At 35.2% G+C, this 19,767-nt stretch overlaps 1 protein-coding gene across 2 annotated transcripts in view; it reads left to right on the forward strand.

Moving 5' to 3' along the window:
- grik5 (glutamate receptor, ionotropic, kainate 5) overlaps positions 1-19,767 on the forward strand; it is an 81,842-nt gene that overhangs the window by 31,277 nt on the left and 30,798 nt on the right. The window lies entirely within an intron of this gene.

The following is a 19,767-nucleotide window of genomic DNA, read 5'->3' on the forward strand; positions in this document are numbered from 1 at the left end:
AATTAGCTAGCTTTACCTTTTATATAATAACATACTCCATTCATTAAAAATGAATCTTTTTATACATTTCTTGATATCTGTCAGTTGAATAGGTAACCCAATAATGCTTAACCCATGTAACTGTTAAAAAAGTACTATTCAGTGCTACAAATTATGATGGATGTGTTATAGTGTATTCTGGGGGTAAACAATTAAAGGGATGAATAATTCCAAGTGGATTAATTCAGTATTCAGTATCCAGAAATCCTCAGTAGCACAATTACAGTTAATACTATTAATGCTAAAGTGATGGCTTAAATGTTTAACACATATGTGTAGCATCTTTCTCTTCAATTTTAGTAGAATATTTTTTATCAGTATGAAATATAATCGTATTTTGATATGCAAGACAGATTTTACTGTGCACTTTAAACTAATAAAAAAATCGTAAGGCAAAAAGTCTAATCTTATTGGTGAGCTGATCAGAGTGTACTGGCGCATATCATCTGTCTAAGAACTCGTATAAAAAAGCATGCAATTGAAAAAAGCGTAGTGCCAACAGATAGCTTTTTTCTTTGTTTTGGTATTGAGATAAAAAAAAAATGCAAAAACTGTTGACTAACCTACTCTATTAGACTCTATTACTCTATCTTGTAAAATAAATGTAGTTTTTAAAGTTATACATATATACATAAACATTATATATATAAATATTTGTTTATTCATGTATATATTAATGTTTATTCATATATGCTTGGTTAAATAATATTTAAAATAGTATTTTATAAATAATTAAATAGAAATCAAATGAATGCAATACACTTCATTATATTGATTAAATTCAGTAATCAATTAAATTGATCGATTTGGGTAATACAGATGTGTATGTGTGTTTTATATTTAATATTTTATTGTCTAAATAAATGATCTACTTAACTGTGAAATTGTCAGGATTTTCTCCTTTTAAAAGAAATTCTTGTAGATGGACATAAAACTGAATCAATATTGCAGGAAGTGGTAGCGGCTAACACTAGCGAAATAGATTCTTTAGTGTATTTATGCATGCGTAAAACAAATCTTATTCCCAGAAGAAAGTGAGTAGCCACAGTGAGACTGCGCTAACTCTAGTTAATTCTTTATACCCCTGGCATTGTTGTTCAAGTTTAATAATAATTTTTAAAAAATGCGCTTAATGTGTGAGGCAATGAATAAACAAACTTGCCGTCCGTCACTCAATATGTTCCTGTGGGAACTCGTATTTTAACTCTGTTCCGCACGTAAAAAGTTATCATTTTTAAATAATTTTTTAAATAAACAACATGCTGAAAAGCCTTGTTCAGGCTCTTTTTGAGCATTTTTAATGCAATCATGACTAAGAATATAACCGGCATCCTTTTGAGCTAAACTAATTTAGATGCCCGTAATTGTCCAATCATTTGTCAAAAATCCCTCATAGTTGTATCCATTCATAGGCAATTGGAGGTAAATGTTAATTGCTTTTTCCTATATTAACTAATGGACACCCAGGAAATAATTAGTGTCCACTAGTGGAAAGTTTTAATGTGATCAACAGGGAAGAGAAATTGACACCTTCTGCACAAATAGAGAGCAGGTTGCGGTATTGAATTTTCCTAAATATAACTATAAGAATGGTTGGCAGTGGTGAACGGTTTATTGGGCTATCTATTTCACAGTTTTAAAGTTAAGCACTGACTTTTAGATTTTGACGCAATTCTACTTCAGCATGATGATCATGTTGTGGTGGACAAGGATGCGCTCTGATTTATTGAACAAAACAGTTTCTGTACTTTCCTGTTATTTTAAGAACAAATAGATGTATTAAAAAAATACTTATGGCATTTGGCAGGCACTCTTATCCAGAGTGACTTACAATGATATGTTACACATCAGTTGCAGTTATATATCTGAGCAGTTAGGGTTTAAGTGCTTTGCTCAAGGGCCTAGCAGTGGCAGCTTGGTGGTGCTGGGATTTGAACTTGTGACCCTCTGATCCAAAGTTCAATGCCTTAACCACTGAGGAATTTGGGGGTAGTGTTTGAGATGATCTCTTCCTAATAGAAAGTACTGTAAAAATTGGGATTGATTATCAGAATTTATTATTATTATTATTTTTTTTACAAATTCTTTTAATAGCTTGTATACTATATGAATCAAACAGTGCCTCTGCATTCTTGCAGAGCTTAAACATGCTGTCTGTTTTACAGTTATTTTTATAGCCATTTTTAATAGCCTTGTTAGCGTTAGAGAACACAATAGACCAACAAGATTTCATTTGGATATTAGCTTTTATGTGCTATTGCTTATTGGTTCAATGCCTTCAATCGCTTTCTTCTTTAAACCTAAAAATGGTGAGACTTTTATATGCCCACTGCATGTATTAAATGAAATTCAAATCACCTTGTATACAAAATACTACTGATTCTTAACGCCATATGGCATGACCACGAATATTTGCTTCAAGCATGAATTTGTAATCTTTAATACACTCACTACATATTACTTTTATGCCTTTTTTGATTAAAGTGATATTTCTTCATATTAAGTATTTAATATGATCAGAGGAGTGTCCTTTATCCCGAATGGATATTAGCACTGAGATTTCATTTTAAAGCCACTTACGCAGCAAGTTCACCGGCATCTGGTGAGACAGAGGCTGTAATATTAAGGTGTAGGTTTGACAGTTCAATGAACTAAAACAGAGTTTATTAGAAATGGCTTAGAGTCTTCTAGGAGGGTCCTATGACATATACTACAGCAGTTATGAGTACATGATGGGGAATATTTGTGTCCTCCACTGCTATTAGCTGCTGCTCAACTTTCCAATCCACACTTAAAACACATACTGTAGAACACATTATTATTAATAATGATTGAATTTTTGTCATCATTTTTTCTTTTTCCCAATTTCTGTTTGTGGGTGAAAGAGGTAATGGGGAAATAGTATTTCCGAAAAACTGAATATACTGAAAGTACAATCAGGACTTGATTGGCTTTTTTGGTTGCACGGTTAAAAAACCCTCCAGCTTTGCACATCTGGATATCTATTCCCAGTCCTATTGGCAGAATTACTCAAGATGTTTCAGATTGGATGGGGACTGTTGATGCACAGCAATTTTCAAATCCTACCACAAATTCTTAATCAGCTTCTCAATCATATCTAGACTTTGTGGCATTTTAGCACTTTCAGGGTCTGAGGTTTAAATCCCACCAAGTTGTAGCAGATTGTCTGTTGGAAGATTTTTAACTCTAGACTGTAACATGTTTTCTTCTTGAATTGTTCTGTATTTGGCTTTGTATTGTGGAGTGACCAGGCTGTTTCTGTAAAAAAAAAAAAAAAAGATAAAATAAAATTTAATTTGTGATATAGAACTACTCAACACTTTAAGAATTACCCATGGCCTTTTGGTTCTGGAGCATTGGTGTCTAAGCAGAGTATACATTTTTCCCTTTATATATGAATTCAACATTGATCTGTGAGATGTTAGAGGTTTTGGGATACAATTTATTTTTCAGAACTAAACCCTGATAGATTTTTCAGAACTTTTGCCCCAGATTGCTTTGATAACTTTGCTCTTCGTGATGCTCAGGTTACTTTAGGGATCTTCTCTAAGAGGAGTATGTTCTCTCTGAGGCCCTTAAGGAACAGATGTAATTATACTGGGATCATGTGGCTCTTTAATTGCATGCAGATGGACTCGTTATAATTATGTGATTTCTGATGGCAGCTGCTTCGCACCAGAACAAATTTTTTCTCACCAATTTCGGGTTAGATGTGTGTGTGCTAATGCTTATGCACTTACAATGTTTACTGTTTCAAATTCATGATAGGCAATCATGTTATGCATTTCAGTTATAGGTTATACAAAATATGAAGAAATACCAAATGTAAGACCCTGTATGTATAATAGAGTGTATGTACAACACACACAATAGTCTACAACATAAGAGAACCTGAGTATGCTACAAGAAAAGGTTACATCTCTAAACATCACCCAATATATACCTTATGTCATACCTGGCAGAATGTCTTCCTCATTTGGCATGCATAACGTTTATAATATAATGAGAGATAAATACTTTCAGGTTTTCTTGTATTTCCTGTTGTGTGGCCATCTTTACTATTTCATCAGCCAGGTCCTGTATTTCCTTCCTGCTCTCTTATTCATCTATTAGTGAAAAGTAGGACAGCTTTTCCATATCCTCCTCTTTTGGTGCCATTTAGCCATTTGCACCTCTGTGTTTGCTGACAGAATTTAATGCACCATTGGTTTTTCTCCAATAGATCCCTCATTTATTCATAAGTATCCTTTTATGCAGTTAATAGATTTTTTTTGTTGGATTAACCCGGATCCTGATTGAAAAGGAGAAAAAAGCTTTATTCCAGTCATCTGCCTTGGTAAATTGAATCTTTCAGTATGAAGACAAAATTAATTTATGTCCACAAATGCTTGTAGTAGCAAAACTGAAACTTGCTCATTAGTCACTTGTCATGACGATGTAATTTTTTTGCTTCAGTATGTAAAATTGTATTTATTCTGAGGAAGAGATAGTGATCATTTTATTCTTCCTTTATCACAAGATTCTGACATTGATCATGTTTTTTAGTTGTACAAAAAAAAAAAATAGGGGAAAAAGGAATTTTAAAGTGGGTACAGACTATAATTTAATTTACAATACAGTAGATTAACTCTTTTCTTTATAAATTTAAGTACATGATAATGCACTAGGAGACATACATTGCATTACTTATGTCTGCACTATTAGCTGAATCTCATTTATTTCCTATAATGCTTTATTTATATATTTATTTTGACAAACCACATAGATATACTAAAAAATATGCTGCTGCTTCAAACCTTTATATCTGTTGTTACTGCCTAATTGAAATGGAAATCTTGTCTGGTCTTTCTATCCTCCATCCAAACCTTCAGGATGAAGTCATGCAAGAAGAAAATTTACTGTTCATTCTCACTCACTGGAGAAAAAAAAACAGAGAAGCATTCTTGTTTTTCACGACCCTTTTCCATCAGTTCACTCCTGCTCTACTTTCTCTTGCTTCCAGGTCTGTGAATCAAAATGTACAAATAGACACACTCACTTTTTTATTATCTGTGTCTATATTCTACACAAACACACACACACACACACACACACACACACACACACACACACACACACACACACACACACACACACACTAGCACACTATCAACAATTCCTAAGATCTGTACACCTAGGCCTCCCATGCTGCTGTGAGGCACATTCAAAGTTCTCTGCTTTTTTATTTTTTTAATTTTATTCAACAGAGGCCAGTAGATTATTTGCATTTACACTCTGGACAATTCTGGCTTGTTTCTACACGTGGCTGGTGGTTTGTGCATCAGCCAAATCTCTGTGAAACACACGTCCCTGTGTGATTACTTGGAATTCATAGCTTTAACCTTCACGATCTTGTGTTCTCTCATTTCTAAAAACAGACTAAATGAACAAATTAGAGATTTTGTGTTTGTTTGTGATGAAATCAAAGTGTATGCTGCTGATTTAGATCAGAGCCTGACCCTCTCTTAGATGAACATTTAGTCCACATCATCCAGCATATTGGCGTATGCCACCCGCGCATGTGTGCATGCTTTTGTGTGTGAGTGTGTGTGTGTGTGAGAGAGAGAGAGTTTGTGTATGAACACTTTTATGTAGCTGGTAGGCTGGTTACCATGGCTTTGAGAGTTAAGCAATCAAATGCATACTATGATCCCTCTTGTCTTTTATTCCATAACCCTACAACTATATATAGAATCCTCCATATACTCCCACTCTGCCTCCTCCAACTATCTTTCTCTCTGTAAATGTACCTCCACGCACAAATACTCTCATTTCTTTGACACCTTCATGTCTACTATTCCGTCATTCATGTGCTTTATGTTGTAGTTTTAATAACTGTTACTTATTTACTTAAGTAGCCACTGGCAAATTACCACACATTCTGTATTGAAGGCATTTTAGATTTTCTATCTATCTTCCTATCTACCTACCTTTACCCAACCTAGATATCCCTTCTACCTACCTACCTACCTACCTACCTACCTATTTACCTTTATATCTACCAACATAATTTACCTTCTAAATTAACTATATATCATAACTACATACCTCCCTGAAGTATACATACATACATACCTGCCTACCTACGTACATACATACGTACCTACATACATACCTACCTGCCTACCTCCATACATACATACATACCTACCTGCCTACCTACGTAGATACCTACCTACCTACTTACATACATACCTACATACATAAATACCTGCCTACCTACATACATACCTACATACATACCTGCCTAACTGCCTACCTACCTCCTTACCTACCTATCTACTTACATAACTGCTTACCTAACTACCTACATACTTACCTACCTACCTGCCTACTTAAAATCCTTTCTAACCACCTACATACATACAGTATCTACCTTCTTACCTACCCACCTACCTACCTACCTACCTACCTACCGACTTATTTATTGACCTACCAACTTACTTATTGACCCTCTTACATACATACCTTTCTAACTACCTGCTTACATACCCACCTACTTACTTGCATAGCTACCTACCTCTCTTTTTTAGTTACCTACATACTTACCTATGCACTTACCTGACTACTTACTTACCTGCATACCTACCTACCTACCGTTCTACTTACCTACTTACTTACCTTGCTATTACCTCACCTTTGTACTCACCTACCTACCTACCAACTTATTTCCTTATCTACATACATACATACATACATACATACATAAATACATACTACCTGCCTACATATTGTACCTACCTATTTACTTACCTATCTACCTACTTACCTACCTACTTACCTACCCACCTATTTACCTAACTTGCTATTTATTTACCTTCTTACTTACATACCCAACTACCTTTCTACCTAATTATTTACTTCCTTACCTACCTTATTCCTACATACATACCTTCCTACCTACTTAAATACATACCTATCTATTTAATTACATTCCAACATAACTACCTACCTACTAACCTACCTACAGTACCTAACCTACTTACGTACTTATCTGCTAAGGAATATTTGTAAAAAAATATTCTGATTGCAATTACAATTTACGACTTTATGACACAGTTGAATTGCTTTTCAAGCAGTTGTTATTAAGTCTATTGTCTGATTTGTTATTTATTTATGCTAAATGGCGTGTTGAACAGAGAGAACCAAGCTGCTCTACACTGAGACGGCACACGGTGAGAAAATGGCGAAGCTATAATTAATGAGATACAGAGAACTTCATTTAGAAGACATTCGTTATCTTACATTGGATTAAGGCTGAAAATGTTACCCATCAGCATCGGTTATCTTTCTTTCAGTTGAGGCCCGACAAATTAAAACCTATGTGGCATACAAAATAATGTGAAAAGTCCACTGAACACACTCCCCCACCCCGCCCCCAAAACACACACACACACACACACACACACACACACACACACACACACACACACATATATTATGCATGCACTCACTGAACTATGAAACAAGGCAACGGTAATCTTCTGTTTAATGTTTGCGCTTCTATAATCTCATCATACTGCATCTCAGTTTATTCCACTTAGCATTTGGCTTATTACCATAATGACACCTCACTGGTATTCTGATAAACTGTGATAAACCATTTTAACCATGTCTTCCATGTTTACATTACACTGAACATTTAATATTTGTATATACATTTACATTTTACACTGTACATGTGTACAGTGTACTTACTGCACACTGTACACGTTTTATATGTTTTCATTTTCACTTTGAACACTGTACACTTTATATATCCTTCCTTCTTGCATTTGCACCATTGTTTTTTTTTTAATTATTTGTAATTATGCCCCTTTTTTCCTTTTTGTCCTTTAGAATGTATTTAATAAGCTGCTGGAGGACTCACAGAATTAGAATTGTATTGTATGGTGTAACAGGCTGTTTCCTGCGCATGTGACTTTCGAATCTGATTTGAATTGGGAAGGCTGCGGTCACATCCCGCTGTGATAAAGCTTGCACAAAATAGCAGCCTCATGTTTAATAGCCCTCAGTGAGGTAACTAAGACATTTCCAACTGCTTTTCTGTCCTCACCTTAATCTTGATTTGTGTTTCTTGTGCATGAAGTGTTTGAGTATGTCATGTGTTTTATATGGAAAAATTCCTATTGGATTCTCCGACATTTTTATTAGGAAAACAGAAATAATAATAATATAAAGAATTTCAATATATCTCAATGGGAATCTTGTGAGCTTTTATTGTTTCCACTCATGGGAATTGTTCACAATTCATCCACCTCACAGTGCAGACCATTTGTTTATGTAGGCTTGACATCGATGTTAATCTCAAGAGTTGTTTTTGTGATAACTGCTGGCATGAGCTATTCTTATTAATTCAACAGCCAATTAAATCTTACCTCAACTAAAATAAAAAACTAAAATCGTAATGAAGTCACAACAGTAAGCTCAGCACATTCAATCTTTAGGTTATTATTGAAATGAGTATTATAGCATATTACTCAGTTAATACAATGTTATTATATACAATACATTTTTTAAAAATTCAAATAAAAAATGTACATTGTCCAGTGTTAGGGAAATTTACTTTTAAAAGTAATGCTTTAAAATATTGAGTTACTCCCAAAAAAACTAATTGCGTTACTTAGTTACTTTTTATAAAAAGTAATGCGTTACTTCACTTTTGCATTACCTGGTTGAGGCTTGTCTCTCTTTCAGGCCTTACAGGTGTAACAGGTGAGAAGTTTTTGTACTAGTGTTTAATGCAGTAATGCATTAAAACAGTGTAATATAGATAATTGCCATTAAGAAATGAGTTGTATTAGGGCAAAAGACATGTCCTAAACATTTAAAATGTTTAATAACTTTTTAGAAAACAAGAAGTTGATCGACTAACTTTTGACCACAAGGCTGAACACTTTCCAGTTGCACTTCTGTACACTGTTTTGCAATCTGCATTCACCGTCAAAAATGTAACTATGTCGTTCGTGCATATAAGGTTAAGGGTGTGGGATGCACACCGGTGACGTGTAGGGTGAACATACCTTTCGCTGTCATCTCGTAAAACGTCCATTCCGTAAATATGACCTTGTCCTCGTCTACATCATAATCTGCTTGTTTTAATTCAGTATTTAATTTTTTTAATGCAAAATAATTTAACTGAAAAGTAACTCGCATTACTTTTTTTTAAAAGTAACTCAGATATTCATGTGTAAATTTATAAAGTAAAGCGCTACTTTACTTGTTTCTCCAGAAAAGTAATATTATTACGTAATGCACGTTACTTGTAACGCGTTATCCAAACAATGATTGCCACACAGCTTGTGGATACCTGTCTTTAAGATTTATATGTGATTTTTAAACATCTCATTCTTTAGTCCACATTTGCTGTTAAAATACAGTAATCTCCTCTCTTCTGGGAAGATGTTTGACATATGCTAGTGAAGATTTGTGCTCATTCAGCCACAAAGGTTTAATTAAAGTCAGGTACTGATGTAGGATGAGGAGGCCTGGGATGAAGTTAGTGTTCTAATCCAGCATTCTTATTTTAGATGTATTGAATAGGGTTGAGGCCACTCAGGATCTTCCACCTCAACCCATGTAAACCATATGTTCATGGAGCTGGCTTTAGGTCAAGTGAAAGAAAATTTAATGCTACCGCATCCAAAGACATCTATACAATTGTGTGCCTCTTACTTTGTGATAATAGATGGCTGATCTAAATTGCTAGATGGCTGATAATAGATGGCTGATCTTAAATCCAAGATGGCGGCGCGGCAGTAGCTCGCAGCGGCCTCTCCGGATCCAAAAATGGTGTGTTGTTGTTTAGTGTAGCACAAGGGTTAGTCTCGTTTTTACTGTGTACTGTGTACCACTGTGTATAGTAGAAATGACAATAAAAGCCTCTTGACTTGACTTGACTGATGAATCTATTTTGGCTGGAAATGTCAGGTGTTCCAATACTTTTGCCCATATAATTTATATAAATGCAGGATATCCACTTTAAATGAGTACGTTTATTCCTAATGTGCAAGCCAGAGATGACAGCGGGGAGGAAACACTTCTTGAGATGAGACGAGAAGAAATATTGAGAGGAACCAGACCTCATTTGGGTTATTATAATTTATAATTTATCTTCTATAACTGTGTACTATACAGTAAAAAAAAAGATTGTGTAACCAGAAAATGTATTATAGCTTTAAAATGAAGTCTATTTTGTTAAGGGCAAAGCCAGTTATATTTTCTGTATTGTTTTTTTAACTACTAAAAGTAATCTCATTTGTACAAGTGAGCAGTTGAGGGGTTAAGGGCCCAAAAGTGATAACTTGGTGGTGCTGGGAATTGAACTCATAACCTTTTGATCCAACATCTTAACTACTGAGCTACTACCTACCACTTCCTATTACATGTACATAAATGGAATATCATGGAATACATAAACCTGTAATCAACTGTGTTACACTGAGTTAAAACAATATAATTTGCCAGAGAGAAAACAATCCCACCCCCACTTTCTAGCATCCATCCAAGGTTCCACAGAAGTGTGGATGATTCAGACAATTCATCTGGCATTTTTCTTATTGTTATATTTCTATATTTGTTCTCAAATGGCATTCCATATTTGTTTTTGCGTATTACAGGGTGAAATATTGTGATTGCAACAAATCGTCAGGCCCTGGCAGTAAAATTATTGCTGTAGGAGATATCACACGACGAAAAGCACTTAAATTCAAGGTCGAGGCTGTAAATAACCAAGACACCCCTCTGAAACACAAATACAAACATCTGCTCCACGAAACCAGATTTTCCTCATTACCAGAAATATGTCCGTGCGGCCATTTTTTTAAATATGTGTTTAAGAAACAAAATATAAAAAGCAGACACAACAAATGCAGTTACAGAAGGCGTATATAGCAGTCAAAAACAGAACTTTATATTTTAGATTCAGTTTAATCATTGCAATATCAAAGCCTGCTGATGGTTTCTCCTTTTGTACCGTCTTTGTGTTCATCCACGTCTCCCTACCATATCTGTTGCCACGGCAGCAAAAAACGTGACTGAGCATGAGACTGATTGAAAGAGCAAATGCCTTGTGACGCATTTACCGAAGTAACTTTGTGTCAGATGTATGTGTCTGCCTGTGTGTGTGTGTTTAATTGTATGTTTGTCCAGACATTCATTTCGATGTAGATCTGTCTGGACTCTGGATTAAACTTCAGTCCACCTAAGAAGGGCATTGTATACACACACACACACACACACACACACACACACACACACACACACACACACACACACACACACATTCTTTTTTTTTTTAAATAAAAAATAAAAAAGTTTAGTTTTCCTTAGGAACCTTTCCACACACACAAGGTCAAATCTCACTAATATTGCTATCCTTAAGGGGACACATGGACGCATTAAGATATTAAAAGATGCCCCTCCCCTCCAACACACACACACACACATACAGTGTAGTTTGAGTAGCTAATCCACCTACCAGTATGTTTTTTTTTTCTTCACATAGAAAGGAAATCAGGCTGAGTATGTGTATGAAGCACCCAGTAGATGAGTAAGTAATGATAACATTCTAGGAAATTTCCCAAATGTTTAATCAAAATAATCCAGAGAAAAACAGGCTAGATAAAAAAAAGCCTAATACAAATATAAAGAAATAGCTACATTGGATAGCATTGCTGCCTCATGGCTCCAGGGTTCGGTCCTGGGCTTCAGTTACTTCCAGTGTAGCGTTTTGCATGTTTTTTCTCACGTTCCATAAACATGTTAGTAACTGAAGATGAATAGATTAAATGCAATTTTCTTTTTTTATTTTATCTAACATTGGAAAAGTGCTTGCCCTAGCACCCAAGAGAGCGAAAAAACAACAAAAAAAACCAACAAAAAAAACACCTCATCATGCTCTCTGGGTGTAACGATGACGTACTTTCTCTCCCCTGTCACTCAGGGTGACATTAAACACGGGCACCTTTGAGCATATGCATGTAAAAACAAATTCAGCTTTATTGGCCATGTATGCCTAAGCATACAAAAAATTAGAGCAAACCAAGAGTAGTACAGGTGCAGGACTGAACAAGGCATAGGATAATACAAACATGATTACACATAACACATTTAGCTGACCAAGCACAATAGTACAGGTTGGCCCCATGACAGACAGCAACAATATAGTGCAGTGATTGTTCAGTTAGTTAAAGAAAAATATTGCACATGTGTATAATATTGTGTAAAGTAGAGGAAATAGAGGTAGTGTAGTAACAATAGTGTAGTATAGATTGGGGTTCTAGGAGGGTTTGAAGGGTATGAATAGTGTTTCTCTTATAGGTCCTCTGACTGTGTTTGCTGCTATGGGAGACAACTTGAACAGCATTTGGGTATATATGGATGTTAGCTTCACATAATTTTAGCTAATAGAATAAAAAAAAAAAATATATATATATATATATATATATATATATATATATATATATATATATATATATATATATATATATATATATATAATAATGATAATAATTGTCATCATTACCTAATTAATATTATTCTATTTTTGCCTGGTGACCAAGTTTTTTCTCTTTAGGTCTAGCATTAGCACTATGAAGCAAAGCTATTGTAGCTATGTTTTAATATACATATATTTGCTTCATAAAATTTTACAGCACTGAATCTCATCGCTAACTGAACCACTTAATCTTAGATAATCTCCAATACAGTGCAGACAAAAACATCCACAAAACATCCATCTAACAGTTTTCCAATTCCATTTCTGCCACATATATTTCCCACGGGGCCGAACGACACTGAACTGGAAAAAAAAAAAAAGAAAAAACATTCCAGTATAACTGTGCTTATAATGTTACAGTATACAGCACCACTGTACACAGCTTTCCAAACCACATCAGCAAACCTGGATGCAGTTGAAGGCAAATCTTTGTGGGAAAGATTTCGGGTGAGGCAGACTTATTTTATTTGTTCTTTGTCAGCTCAGCGGATCTAATTGAGTTGAATAATTCACTGAGTGAAAGGGCATGTGTAGTGTTTCATTTGATTCTGTATTGGACTATGAAGTGAAGCTGTCTGGGGACATGTGCTGAAGTAAAATGTATTACTTCAAATTGAGTTTTTTTAAGTAGAGTATAGTTTTAGAAATATTTTCAAATATGTACAGTGATTTATTTATTTTTACTACAAACACCACTAGTATGTATGAGTTTTTTTACAACTGAAATGAAAACCGATGAAAAATCCCAAGATCTAATGGTTTATACAATTCTATACAATTATATATATATATATATATATATATATATATATATATATATATATATATATATATATATACACATTTAACCAAACAGCTATATAAGTACAAAGAAATCAAACAAGCAAATCCTATAACTGAATTACTGAGATATTGTGCTAGTGATATATATATTGTGCTACATTGTGCTAGTGATATATAGATATATATATATATACGTTAAATGGATCACTAGCACAATATCTCAGTAATTCAGTTATAGGATTTGCTTGTTTGATTTCTTTGTACTTATATAGCTGTTTGGTTAAATGTGTAAAACATTGTCAGTATTTTGCCTAGAATGTCCCCCATCAGCCCCTGAACGATACATAAACTAGTCACATGTCACTGAGCACAAATTTTATGTCACATACATATCTATAGACCGCTTGGCATGCAGTGAAATGCTTAGTACAGCTGCGCAGTGAATGGTTATTCGGTGACAAAAGAAAACAAAAACCAAAAAGTATATTATAAATGATCCAATATGAAAGAATATAAAAGTAATTAAAAAATACAAAATATACAATATGATCAAATAGAATGTAATGGCAGTGAACTAAAAATCTAAAATAGAATTTACAATAAAATAGAAATGGAAATATAAAAAAACCCAGAAAGATTGATGTAGAAGAAATATAGAAACAAAATATGGATATGAATGTGTGGCAATCTCATACATTTTACAATTCAGGGTAGGCACAAACATTGTGTAATCGAAATGTAATTCTAGAATTGCATTAAAATGTTATTTTGCACCTGATTACATTTTACAGCATTTGTTTTTAGGTCTTATTCTTGGTCACACAGTTCAGCTCATGTTTATCCTCCCATAATATTTTGTGTCATTCTTGTTCTAAAGTTCAGGCTATGATCTTTGTTTCATTGTCTAGCAGGTTTGTTGCATCCCGCTTTCCTTTGCTTTACATGACACACACATACTGCAAAAAGCCAGCAATGTGTCTATCTCTGTTCATCATTCCAGAAATCGTGTCAGGAAGTGCTGTAAAACTAATGGTTTTACCGAGACAACTGCTTTTATGTCTGTTTTTTCTGTTTTCTGCTGAAGTTAAGGTATAATAACATTGGTCACTAAATCTAAGGTGACCAAAGTAAAAAAAAAAAAAAAAAAGGAAAAAAAAGAAGCATAATGGCCAGGTAATAGTTCTTTGAAGGTCTGGCATATATGAATGAATTGATTTACTGAAAGGTGAAACAGTAATTTCCTAGGGATCAAAACACCAAACAAGTCTGATGTGCACTGTGAGTCCTGGTGTTCAGATATTTTCTGGAATTAATCCTCAGTATAATACTCAATACATTTATACACTAGGCAGGTAGGAAAGTCAGTTTCCTTTGTTGATATTTCTTAGCATGGCAGAGCGAATGATAGTCCAGTTATTGATCAGTGCTAAGGTTAACAGGACAGTGTAAATTGATTGCATTTTTTCCCCCTCAGACACTCATCTCTCTGTAATTTAACAGCAAATCTAGCAGAAATGTTTATACTTCAGATGATTTTGTCTCGTTTTCACTGTTTTTCTACCTTTAACAAATTGTTGAAGATTTTTTTTTTTGCTGTTAGCAGTGGGGGAAGCAGCATCTGAGCTGATGATGCAAGAAAATCGAATAAACTAATCAGGAAATCTCTGTTCTGTGCTGCAAACTGGACACCCTGGAGATGTTGTTTGAAAGGCGAATTGTGAACAAAACTGAGAGGAACAAGAACAATAGCTAACACCCCATCAATATCATACTGGCCAAGTATTAGAACTGCTTCTCCTGTAGACGTCAGCAGCTTGATTGCAAAAAGCGAAGGCACAAGAAGTCACATTCTCTATCTATCTATCTATCTATCTATCTATCTATCTATCTATCTATCTATCTATCTATCTATCTATCTATCTATCTATCTATCTATCTATCTATCTATCTATCTAACTGTCTATCTATCTATCTATCTATCTATCTATCTATCTATCTATCTATCTATCTATCTATCTATCCATCTATCCATCTATCTATCTATCTATCTATCTATCTATCTATCTATCTATCTGTCTATCTGTCTATTTTTCTGTCTATCTAAACTATTACACAAAGCTGGTGCTAGCTACTGTTTTAAAGCTGGTAGTCAGGCACTCGAAAGTGTATTTATCTCCAGATCTTATCTCTTTATTTTGATCTACTAGCATCTGAAATCAGAATAATTATTGACTTCATTGCTCACCCTGTTGACACCATGAGAGTTGATGGACCAGTGAATAGTGTTGGTACCTCATAGACTTCCTCCTGGATCTTTGGTTTTCTCCCACTCCCTGAAACATGTATGCGGATTGGCTCTGCTAAATAGTCCCTAGTTGTAAATAAAAGTGTGTGTGTGAGAGAGACTAGAGTTCAAAATTCATGTTAAATAACGTGCAACACTTTAATGTATCATCAAAGCTGAATTTATTATTATTTTGTTTTAGCAACAGTTATGGTGTCGTTATGTGTTTGGCAGATAAACTGTAAACACACTAAAGGGGTTGTAAAAGATTTGGCAGATGAATGTAAATGTTATGGAGCTGATATATACCTGACAAACTAATGATGATGCTGAGTAAAACGCTTTACCCGTGGCGGGTGATGATCCTCTCCGTTAGAGTCTTTTAATTGCATTGTGTATGCATGCAGAGAGAAGACAGCATATTGTCTCATGCAGCAAAAAATCAGCATCAGCTGAACGTAACTGCAGGATAGTGCTGAACTTCAATTCACTCACCCCCTGCAAGCGAGACAGAGGAAGAGAGATAGCTACGGCATCAGCTGAGAAAACAAGTCAGGGCATGCGTCATCAATGTCACCGGGCCTGGCTGTCAAAACACAAAACTAAACTAAGATTTATGCACTGCATGTCAATAGTGTCACTGAGTGGGGGTCCTTGCCGCTGGAGCAGACAAAGGCTCAAGAAAACTACTCTTAAGACACTGTCTAAGTAAAGAAGCATGCTGAAGCTCCAGAAAACACTCAGGGGAATAAAGAGACTGCAAAGAATTGTGTTTAGATATAAGAGGAACCGAGTGAAGCAAACTGAAACATCTGATAGACAAAACTCAGGGTGGGTCTATTCAAAAGAGGAACAGTGAACCAGAGGAAAGGTATACAAATGACTTATTGTAAAACCTGAGTAAGGATGGTTGAAGGATGAACTGTCAAGGGGGAACATAGGAATAGTGATTAGACTGACAGAGAGTGAGAGAGAGAGACTGACTGAACTGTTGCAGTTCTGCCTGTGGTGTGCTGAGGGGAAGCTCAGCATGATAGTGTACGTGTGTGTGTGCGTGTGTGTGCGCATGCATGCACAAATATGCGAGTGTGTGCCCAGAGCTAAGGCTATATAGGTGTGTGTTTGCTGCTGACACTAGGCTTTATTTGACAGGAAAGGGTTTTTGAAGCAGTATTGAGCCCTTGCTTCATCTGCCTACGACATGGATGTCTCATCTGGATTCATTCTGAATCAGCTTCAGGCAAAAAAAAAAAAAAAAGGAGAAAAAAACACCTCTTTTTTTTTTTTTTACCCAAACAAGCACTGTGTGACAGAAATAAGTTAAAATCTAACAACGATTACTACACCAGTAAGATGTAAACCATCATCTTTTAAAATAAGACCAGTAGTCAGCATTCATGCAACCCAATTCACATTGCTATTATTGTAACTGTCAGATTCACTTCTTCCTTACAAAGATGAAGATACAAATGAATTGCCAGCTATCTACTCCTCCCTTCCCCTGAGGCGCCACCCCCTTCTTCCTCTCTCTCTCTCTCTCTCTCTCTCTCTCTCTCTCTCTCTCTCTCTCTCTTACTATTTCCCTTTCTTTCTCCCTCTTGATAATTACGATGGCACAATTTTACGCTTTTCTTACTCTCATAAAAAGACATTGCAGACTGCCAAGAGTGCAGCAAATATTCTGTATTTTTTTTCCTCTCCCTCCCTGCCTGTTTAAAGAAAACAGTGGGCATTAGAAGAGATATATCTGCATTTTGTTAATCAGTGTTCTTTTTCCCCCCGAATGGTTTAAATGTACTGTGCAGTAGTCTACACATTCAGGGACACTTTTTTTTTTTTTTTTTTTTACAGCATACAAGTAAAAGAATGAGGGAGAAATAATCATTTTCATCCCTGCGGAGAAATAAATCTTGGTTGCTTTTTTTGAAGGTCAGTGCTCATGTGTGTTAAATATATGTGTGACTTCCAGTGGTGGATAAAGAACACAGTTCCTGTACCTAGGTGAAGGTACAAATACGGTGCATAAATAGGACTTATGTCAAAGTAAACATACTCCTTTTGCATTTCTACCTGGGTTTTTGAATAGGACTTAAATATCAAAAGTAAAAAGTAAAAAATTGTAAAAGTAAAGGGACTATATTTTACCAATTAATGCAGTTTAAATTCCATTCTCCTGTACATCAGACCTTTTTGTGGTTTCCATTGTTATAGGCACACAGTCAGGATTTACGCTTGTGGTTTCACGACAGGTTCTCATTTAACACAATTTATGCTTGGAATGGCATGCTTTTCTGAAACGTAGTGGAGTAAAAAGTCAGAGTTTTCACATTAAAATTTATGTGAAAGCTTCCCTAAATGAAAATATTCTGATCAACTACAGACTCTTTTTTGTGTTTAAGGAAAAAACACAGATTTACTAACATATGCCGCATTTGAATAAAAGCAGTGATTATCTTGTCCATTTTTCATGTTTGTCATAATGAATGTGCAGTTTGCAGCAGCTACTCAGAAAACAACAACAACAACAACAAAAACACAGATAGATCTGAATAGATTCAAATAGATTAATTTATCCCCCTCACTGTGACTAATTTAGCCCCAAAGTGTTTAAAGATAATGTTGGGGACTGCAATTTTGTGTGTAAATGTAACCCAATTAAAGGGCAGGTATTACATATGCAAAAAACAGTTTCCACTAATTAATAATTAATTGAAATGCTAGATATATAAATAAATGTGTTTTTATAACTGTGGTTTCCAGGGGCAGCCTGAAACACCTACCTTGGTGTGTGTGTGTGTGTGTGTGTGTGTGTGTGTGTGTGTGTGTGTGTGTGTGTGTGTGTGGATGCATGCATTCAAATAAAGCATACACATTCACTATATAATTCACTACAATGCTTTTACTGGGTACATACACAAGAAACACACCATCATAATGTGGAAAATGTAATCTTAGTGATTTCACTTATGGCATGATTGTCAGTGTCAAATGGGTTGTTTTGAGTATTTCTATAACTGCTGATCTCCTGGATTTTTTTATTCAAAACATTCTCTAGAAAAAACATCCAGTGAGTGCAAGTTCTTTGGACAAAAATGCTTTGTTTATAAGAAAGAGAGGTCAATGGAAATCCAGACTGGTTCCAACTAACAGAAAGGCTGCAGTAAATCAAACAACCACTCTTTACAATTGCTGGACTGGAAAAATGAAGCTTGTTCTGATGAATCTGGATTTCTGCTGAGGTGTACTGCTGTTAAGGTTAGAAAATAGCACATCATGAATCCATGGACGCAACCTGCTTCACAGTCCAGGGTGGTGGAGGTGGTGTAATAGTGCGAGAAATGTTTTCTTAAAACTATCTGGACTATTAATACCAAACAGTCATCTCTTGAATACCACAGGCTGAGTATTGTTGATAAAGTGCATCTCTTCATGGCCACAATTTACACAAACTTCTAATGGCTTCTTTCAGCATAATAATGCACCCTGTCACCAAGCAAAACTTGCTCCAAACTGGTTTCATGAACATAACAATGAGTTTAGGGTTCTCCAGTCACTGGATCTGAATTCATTAGAACACTTTTGAGATGTGGTAAAATGGGAGATTCACATCATGAAAGTGCATCTGAAAAATCTGCAGGAATTATGTGATGCAGTCAGGACTTGACATGGACTTGAGTCTCAAACTAATGTATCCAACATCTTGTGGAATCCATGTTATAAGGAATTGAGGCTGTTTTAGAGACTATAGTGTGTAGCATATTGTTCTTTATAAAGTGCGTGTGTGTATGATGTACATATGTATGTACATATATTATGTTAACCCTGGTAGTTATACAGGATTCATAAAATCACAATCCCACTCTACATACAATACTGTTCTGGTTTACCCCTTCTAACTGCCAGGGGCAGGGTGAAACAGCTGGGTAAGATGTGGTGGATTTAGTAGTTTGCTCAGGTACTGTGGAGTGAAACACTTCTTCATTGGTTACTAGTACTACTATCAAATATTTTAGCGAAACTTTTAATAGGAGCTGATGTAGTGCAAATAAAATAAAGGTAACGTGATTAAACATCCCGCTTCTAAGAACTTCTGCATTGTAAA

Source organism: Silurus meridionalis, chromosome 4 (genome assembly GCF_014805685.1).
Source record: "Silurus meridionalis isolate SWU-2019-XX chromosome 4, ASM1480568v1, whole genome shotgun sequence".
Taxonomy (NCBI): Eukaryota; Metazoa; Chordata; class Actinopteri; order Siluriformes; family Siluridae; genus Silurus; species Silurus meridionalis.